Raw genomic sequence first — 9555 nt, forward strand, 5'->3', positions numbered from 1 at the left:
TGCCTCCCCTCTCCACATTAAAACCTAAGGTTCAAACTGAACCAAACACATAAATGTAGCTATATACAACCTTTACGTGTGATCATCTCAGGAGCCTGTGGGTATTTTTGTTTTATACTTGTAATTTTACCATTTATTAAAGGTAAAACAAACAGGCATGCCCAGGAAATGGGTGTGTTTATTTTTATGGAGAGAGTTATATCTTTTTTTTTCCCTTGTTCTACCCCCCCCCCTGCCATGGGTATTTTTTAAGTAAAGTTTTCATTTCCTGATACAGAAAAGACAACAAACAGAATGTTTCTTTAAGCTTTTCGATTATTACCCACATTCTACGTGTACAGGCATGTGTGCATGCATGGCTGTGTACCCAATGTGAGCTTGGGTTCTCTAGAAGAATGAGTGCTCTCCACTACTGTGCCATCTCTCCAGCCCTTGTGGGCACCCTTAAAGTGACACTATCAGAAAGCAAGGGCATCAGGCCCTGGATCTGTACTGGAGGAGAGACTCTATGTCACACATAAAGTCATCCCTTTGTAGTCACAGAATTTTCATTAGTGGCAGTTTCTGTGCTGGTCACACAGAATCCTTCAGTACTTGTCACCCTGAGACAAAACAAATGCACTGATCTACTGTGTCCATTAGAAAGGGAAGAGGTGGTTTTGATGTCCTAAATAATTTGTCCCAGGGCAGGAGATATGAACATTAACAAGATTTAACCTTATTTAATTATTCCCTTAATAGACTGAGCAAGGAGTTTAATAATAAAATGGCAATTTGGCATACTCTCTGGGTAGTGATTTATCCCCAAGGAAATTTGCTATATACTATGCATTTTATTTGGCAAATTGTATGCATTTTGCTATCTTAAGAAAGGTAGTGGTATTTTCAACATTTTTTTTTTGTCATATTGTCCTGTTTGGCTGAATGTTGGCAGGGATCCTCCTGCCTCTCTCTAAGTGCCGAGACTATGGACGTCTCCACAACACACAGCAACAGCTACTTTTTGCTTATTCTTGCTTCACAATCTATTCAGCTGCCTTGTGGCCAAAAGTAGAAAAAATAATAATTCCTTATGCTAAGCAGTAGCGGCTTCAGGCTTAGAAGACAAAACCCATGAAGGCTCTCTTTGACTTTTGACTATGTGTAAAATGCAAAGAAAAGACAAAGATTTCATCATAATTTGTTTCTAAAGAATGGCCTGTGAGTGAAGGGCTGGACACTCAGTTCTGACTCTGCTTCCTTGATTTTTTGTTTGTTAGGTTGTTTGTTGTTGTTGTTGTTGTTGTTGTTGAGACAGGGTCTCTTTGTGTTCCCTTGGCTGTCCTAGATTTGCTTTGTAGACCAGGCTGGCCTCGAACTCACAGCGATCCACCTGCATCTGCCTTCCGAGTGCTGGGATTAAAGCCATGCACCACCATGCCCCCGGCTTTCTGCTCCCTTGTAAATGCCATTAAAATACTAATGAAAGAGTTTTAAGTGTGCGTGTCTGGTGAAGCTGTCTTTACTAGCACATGCTCGGGAAGCTGAGGAGGATGACGTTCACGTCTCCCTAAAGGCCCTGCCACAGAATGAGACTTCAGTATCACAAGGTCTCCGGTTCAGCCAGGGGTGTAGGAGAAAAGGATTTTCTCCCGCAACAAGTATTAGAGCTCTTTTAAAACCTCCACTCTAGCAGTAAACGGTCACAGCTCTTTTTGTAAAGCCACATTAGGGGCAGACAGTGCTCGTGAATGGCCACGCCCGGGTGCAGCAGCAGAGCGCTCAGACAACTGCTTCATGGGCAGCCCATAACTGAGGCTCAGAGCTCAGAAACCAAGATAGGCAGAGGCTGAAAACTGGTTTCGTTCAGGCAGACAAAATTGCTGCTTTGAGAACAGCCAGCCGGCTTGAGAACAGTCCCTCAGATGGGCACTGTAGTGGGTGGAGAAAAATGGGGCAGCGATCCTCACTGACACACAGGTGACAAGCAGAAGCTCACAGCGGCCAGTCGCACAGGCTGCCTGACCAGCAGTCAAGCCCCGGGGGAATCCAGCGACAAATTCTTCGGGGAGAAGGGGAGTTCTGCCTTCCCCAGAATAAATGATGGGTCTCAGATAGTCTTTGATACTGGCCCATTTATTTCATGTGAAACAGGGACTTAAAAACCTGGGACAGTGGGGGAGATTTTGAGGATGAATGTGTTTGATTAGCTGCAGCACTAGCGTACTGAGATGTCTCAGGAATTCCAGGTGCTTGCTGAATGGGTTCTACCAGGAGAAGTGGGGGACTGGGGAGTGATACTGTTTTTTCCCCTATGGACATTCCTCGGGTAGAGGATGTGGGGATTCGGGCTCCCCACATCAGGGAGAGAAGAGGGAGCCCTGCGGACAAAGGGAGTCATTTTTGCACCAAGCCCAGGGGCTATCCAGTAATGCCAGACTTCAACCTTCACAGCAGGGTCCAACAGTGGGAGTTCATTCGAGCATAGGAGTTGGAGAGCAGCCTGAGAACCAACCAAACAAAGGGGCTGGAAAGATGGCTCTGCAGTTAAAAGCATTGGCTGCTCTTGCAAAGGACCCAGGTTCAGTTCCCAGGACCCACATGGTGACTCACAATCATCTTTAGCCCCAGTCCATGGGATCTGACACCTTCTTCTGGCCTCTACAACACCAGGCACACATGTGGTACACAGATACACATGTAGACAAAACATCCATATACATAAAAATAAATAGGTATTTTTTAAGTATGTAAGCACAGAAGCGTTGAGGACAGACAAGAACCAACAAAACACAAAGAAACAAACAACCCTTTTGTGATCAAGACAGAAAGATGGTAGTTTATGATATATTTAGGATACAAGGGAACTGACACCTAAGAGTGTACGGAAAGGAAAGTCAAGGAAAATCAAACTGGCTCTTGACCTACAACCTAGAAAATACGAGGCCAGTAGAAGCCACATTGTATGGCAGTCTATCAGTAGTATGGCTGGTTGGGTCTCTGTGTTGAGCAGTTAAAGCCCCAGACAAGAGAATAGATTGCTGACTCTTCAGTCTGTAGTGAAAGATAGAAGGTCACCCTCTGAGATGACGGACCTGGCAATCATTCATTACCCAGCTGTGGGTCTAAGATGTAGGCTGATGGAACAATGCTGCTTGAATTCATAAGGTTTTTTTTTTTAAACCAAGCACTTAAAAAGAAAAAAGAGGAAGAGGGTGAGGGAAGTAAGTCACAAGAAAAAGGCAGATGTTAAATAGGGAAATTAAACAAAACTCTACATTCTAGGCCCCATGTCATTCCCCTTACCACTTCCTTTGATGTTATTGAGGCAAGTCTAGTGCAAGCTCTGCTGGAACTCACCATGGAGTTCACCTTAAGCATCCTGGGATTGCCTGTGAGCCACGGAGCCCCTCACATTGAATCGGCCCCTTCTGAGTTCTGGGCACCTTGATTTCTGTCTGTCACAAGTATCTCCCAGGCATGAGGCAGTAGGATCCCTCTCTGGGATCCCTCTCCAAAGCAGAACAAAAGACATAACTGTTGCTAACCTTCAGGCCCAGAAGAGCAAGCTCTGCTCATTTCCCTCTGGCGTACCCGACCCTGACCACACACTTTCCATTCAGCCTTGGAGCTTAAGCCTGTTTACACTCACCCAAAGTTCACCAGACACTGGCTGGAAGCCACCGCCCAAAAGAGCAAAACTGAAAAGAGGGGCTAAACAGCAGTTCCCAATCTGTAGGTCGCAACCCCTTTTGGGGGGGGGGGGCGGGAGGTGTCACCACAACATGAGGAACTGCATTAAAGCATTAGAAAGGTTGAGAACCACTGGAAGAGGAAATGGAGCAACACAAAATAAAATAGGAGTCACAACGAATGCTTTGGCAATCAGAGAAAATATCATAAGCATGGAACAAGCGAAGATTCTGTAATAAAGAAATAATCAGAAAACAAACATATAAATGATAAATCAGATCATCTTTAGAGTGAGATGGGAAACTGAAAAGGAGATAGTGCCTGGGAATGCCATGAAGAAACTCTTCTGCAAATGGCTTTTTGGTTCCATGACTAATGTTCCTAGAGCCCGACAGGCAATCTCAGATGTTTCATTTTCATGTGATATTATTCCCTCAATCCTATTTTCTACTAGTAGTAAGTAATTAAAATGCCTGTGGGTCACTATACAAAGATGTGGGGGGAAACTGCATGAAAGCAAAAAGCCTTTGAAAACCCTTGATGTGGTAAGAAAAGATCCCCGGTGATGCTGAATGCAGTCTTTGGAATACATTTTGTCAGAGTGAAAATAGTGTTTCAGTCTTATATCCTGTGATATGTGCTGAGGACCTCCAGAGACCAGGGGTAAGCCCATGCCCTCCATTCATTCCTCAAAGGCACTACCCCCGTGGAGTTTTGGCTCAGGGGTCCAGAGGACCTAACCTCACCTGCATTGTGGCAGGAAGGATGCTAAGAAAAGATACAGAGGAGGTGGAGGTGGGACAGCCCCTTCTGATCAACTGAGAGAAAACCAGATGCTAAAAGGTCCTTTCTCCACTGTGGAGCTATCCTCCATCTGTCTGGACAATAATTTTGTGACACAGGACCAGCAATTGGGTCAGATTTGTTTCCTGTCTCAGTAAGCCTTGACCCCAGCCCACATATGGCATTTAAATGGCTCCATGAGTTGCACTGGGTTGATTAAACAAAACAAAACAAAACATAATTTGGGTTCACTGAGTCCAAACCAGTGTATTTTTATTAAAAGGTAATAATCACTTTCTGGCTTTTTTTATTAATCAATAATTGTAGCTGAAACTGCTCTTGCTGAAAATTAGATCAAGATGCTGGCGAGCTGGGTCTTCTGTCACCTTGCAAGCTCTAGGTATCACTGACTTTTAAAGCTGGCTATCATCTGGTTAATATTGCCTTTTGGGTCAGGTTTATTGCAAGAAGAAATTACATTATGCAACATATTCTAGAAGACCAAGCAAAAGGAATTAGCTAAACTGCATTGCTAATACTGTGCTTCAGTTTTGAGCAAGATTCAGAAGTTGGTGTTTAGAAACATGTTGCTTGATTAACTAGCCTGAAAAACAGCAGCAGCCTAGTAAGATCCTGCTGTGCATTGATGCCCAGCCCTCAGAATTTGCTACTGCTCCTTCTGCTGCTGCTGCTGACCCAGATGCAGATGTAGATCACAGTGCCCTGAAGCTCACCTACATGCCACCGGAATGTCAGTCATATTTTGAGAATGTGTCTATTGCGTTTTCCTGCTTGCAACTTTCTTTCTTACTAGTCTTAAGAAAGTACAAGGCTTGCAAGTTACTGAGGGAGCTAAGGGAGGGTGGTCAGTCATGTGAAAGGAGGCAGTGTGGAAAAGGCAAGGAGGAGATGGCACACACATCTGAAGGAGTCACCAAAAACAACCCTAAAAGTAAAAAACATTTCAGTACAAAAGATAGTGATTGTTAAGACACTTCTGTAGGTATGTTTGAAATGTGAAATCAGTTTAGTGAAAAACATGCTTGGTTTTAAGCTCTTAACTAGCTTTTAACAGTTTTCTGTATTGGGCATCTTTGTATGTTTGTAATCAAGACTCTCTCAGTGGACAATGCTGATTCCAAAGTGTTTAACTAGCAACTCCAGTTGACTACACAGGCCATTTACTTGTTCCTCAGGAACCAGAAAGTTCTTGCCTTCGTAGAGTTTGTAGCATAACATCAGAGTGACTGAAAACAGCTTTCAAGTGTAAGTTGTACAAAAAGTTAGGCACAGTATCTGTGAGAATACACAGAAGTGATAACCCAGTGGAGGAGGTTCCATCTGAGACCTACATGGCAGGCATCCCAATGAAAGAGGTGTGGAAATTTAGGTTGAGTGAGACTGTAGGGGCATGTTTAAAAAGGCCAGAGAAAGGACTGGAGAAATGGATCAGAACTTAAGAACATGGTTGCTCTGCAAAGGACCAGGGTTTGATCCTACCACACACATGGTTCCTCACAACCATCTGTAACTTATGTTCCAGGGGATTCAGTGCCCTAGTCCAGTCAGTGTGTGCCAGACACACACACACACACACACCTCTAGACAAAACATTTAAACATATAAAATAAAATAAATCTTGGAAGAAAACAAATACCATGGCAAGAAAAGGCCGAGGAAGACATTGGAAGCAGTGCAGGGTAGCTACTGAACAGCAAGGAAGATGAGATTGAAGAGCCAGGGCCAGACCTAACCGCTCAGTCCTCAAAGCAATGGACTCCACAGCTTAACTCCCAAAACTATATAATTACAAATGAAGAAGAAACAATACTTATCAAATGTTCAAAGGGGCATTCACTTAAGTTTTAAAATTCTCACAATCCATATGCATGAATATACATTTTACAGATGAATAATAGGTATATTGAATGGGTAAAGTATTTTGCCCAAAGAAATGCAGTAAGTGGCTTGGGCTTAGATTCGGGTCATCTCATTCCTCTCATGTCCACCACACAACTTTGTAAAACAGAACTTAGAAAGGAATAAATTCTTTTGGGACTTAATTTTAACCCTTGACACACTGTAAGGTGTCTATCCATGCCAATTTCTGTCCCTACCACCATTCTGCATACTATATGTATCCATCTGTATCTACCTGTATCTATCTGTCTGTCTGTCTGTCTATCTATCTATACATCTATACCTGTATTTTTAAAGACATGCGTTTCCAGGCTTATGAGTTTACTCTGTGGTTAAGAACACTTGCCTCTCTTGCAGAGAACCAGAGTTCAATTCCCACATGGCTCACAACTGCCTGTAACTCCAGTCCCTGGAAATCTGACACACGATTCTGACCTCTAAGGGTAAAAGGTATACATATGGTGCACAGGCATACATACAGGCTACATCTAAGATGTCAGTTTTCTTTTAAGATATTCGTCTACTGCTAGGGAATACTACTAAGAATCTGGAGAGATTATAAATATCCTTGCTGTTGATAAACTGATTAGTTCTGTCCTTTCTTATGAGTGCTTTCTCAATTCTCCATTATTTCTTAAGCTTTCAGAACCAAAGCAAACAGAACTTTGGCTGAAAGTCTTCCTCTTTGTACATTATAAACAGATGTTTCCTTCCTACTTTAGTCTTGTTATAAAATCCCCTTCTGAATTTTCACAATAACTGGATATTCTCCATTAAGAAATATATTAGGAAATCATAGGGCAATCTCTAGCTAAATTTTCAAACATGTTATGAAATCCAGTCTTGTTTGCAAATATCTGAAATGTTCCCGTTTTTGTTTCCTGTTTTCAAGATTCCACTTCTGTATTAAATGTAATCTTTATATCTGATGTTCCATATAATCTTCCCATTTGTGTCTGTGCAACAGTGCACTCATTAAGCTCACTTTCATTAAACTAGAAATTGTTTATTTCATTTTCTAAATGACTTGTATTGCAGTACAAACTGGGGAAAAATGAGGAAATGGTCACAAACTTAGGAAGCCACATAAAATACTTTCATTTCTTCTCTTTCCTCTTTTTCTTGGTCCTGGGGATCAAATCCACAGTTTTATTCATTCTGAACACCCATTTTACCACAGGGCCACATCCTCAGCCCAGCTTCTTAGCAACAGTAATTTGTATGTATTCATATACCTTTTGACGTACCTTTTGACATCACTCAAGGTAACTGAACAAAGATAATCGTGGTAATTTAAGGTTCTTTTGTTTTCAAGTCCTTGGGATAAAGCACGGGTCCCCACATATGCTCAGCAAACAATCCACCACTAGGCTAACCCTAGCTCCTAAGCTAGTCAGGCGCTTGCTCTAGCATCTCGCCCCTCTGTTTCTCTCTCTTACATTTCTTGGAAGTATCTAGTTGCTTGCATGGGATAGTCGAGTGGATATTGAACTCACAAACACAGCACTATTTATATGCTTTAAAAAGTTTCTGTAAGTAAAAGGTTTTTATTAGGGGCAAAGACACACACACACACACACACACACACACACACACACACACACATACCAGGCACAAAGAGAGAAAAGACCGCCTACAAAATAAAGAAGGGACTTGGGAAACTGAAGCCCAGCCTCTCCTTGAGAGATTTTTGGGTTTGTTTTGGTTTTAGCCTTTGAAGGGTCTTTCTCCTCTAACTTAGGGTTAGTCAGTTTGAAGAAAGATTCACCCAAAATTGTTGTGTAAAGATGTCCTAATATGGCCTTGAACTTGTTGAGCCAAGGTCCCTACTGGTAGGAGAAAAGCACATAAGGTCTTTGTTTTAAGCAGCTGGCTTTTGTCTCAGATCAGAAGGGTGAAGAAGAAGTCAGCCATCTTGTAAGTTGACCATCTTTATTACCTAGTCATGGCCCCTCTTCCTATTTGTCTGCCTTTCGGAGAATCTAACTCCTAGTCCTTCGTTTTCTCTTCTCAGAGGTCACCTTAACTGTTAAAGGTTTGGGGTTGGCGCAAACAGCTTCTAAGCTGGCAAAGAAGATGGTGATTTAGAAGGATGATATAGATGACGTAAGTTGGAGTGCCTCAGAAGAGAGCCAATCTAAAGGGCCACAGTAAAACTTAACATACAGCAAAGATCCAGAGTGTAAGGCAGTCGTGTGATGGCAGCGTGGATTCTTGAAGTATGTTATGTGAGGGAGGAAGTGTGTGTAACATACAAAAAGTGAGGCTCTTATTACTCCTATAATTTCTACTGAAAGTAGTTCAGAAAATAGTTGTAGAAGCTTTGCCCTTATTAGAGGAAAAGAACAGGCTAGAAAATCATCCAAAGTAAGCAGGCTACCAGGATGACACTTGACAGGCTGTGACCTTATGGTGGGGAAAAAGGTCCCCTTCTGTCACAGACCTAGGGGAGGGGAAAAGGGTGAAAGAGGGAGAGAGGGAGGAACAGGAAGATAAAAGTGAGGGGATAACAATTGAGATGTAATCTGAATAAATTAGTAAAAAGAAAAAAAAGAAAACCATCCAAAGAACTCTTGGCAGGCTTTGCCACAGGGGTAGCAAGCCCAATGATTTTTTTCCACTGCTGCCCATTGCAAGATGCATACCTACCCTGAGAGAGGCCATTGGTTTGGCTTAAGAACTTGAGATTTTTTTTCACTCCAGTGTAAACTCAGAAGTTGACCATAGGCTTTCCTCCATTACAACCTAAGGGGGATATTAAGAAACAAAGATAATGAGAAAAACTCTTTGACATGATTAACATAAGTCCTACTTAGTAAGAAGATGTGTAACCATATAGCTGGCTGGACCATGTACCAGAAGAAGAAGATCAGAGAAATGGTCCTTATATCTCAATTGATATGTTTTGTTTGCTAGTTCAAAGTGCAGCTGTGCAAAAATTGTTTGTTACATCAGATTCCTGCATGTGGAACAAATGACTGGAGACTTGGTAAGAGAAGTCAGTTAAAATAATTGTTCTGTTGGCCACACCCTTCCAGCTATACTGCCTCTGTTCATGTACCAGACATAGAATCTAATTGATAATCTAAAAGAGCAATATAATGCCATTGGGTATATATATTTTTTTCTACTAAGTCATACATACATAGTAGAGAAATTAAAACAAGTCAACTTATTTTT

This window comes from Acomys minous (assembly GCF_964271855.1).
Source record: "Acomys minous genome assembly, chromosome: 15".
NCBI lineage: Eukaryota > Metazoa > Chordata > Mammalia > Rodentia > Muridae > Acomys > Acomys minous.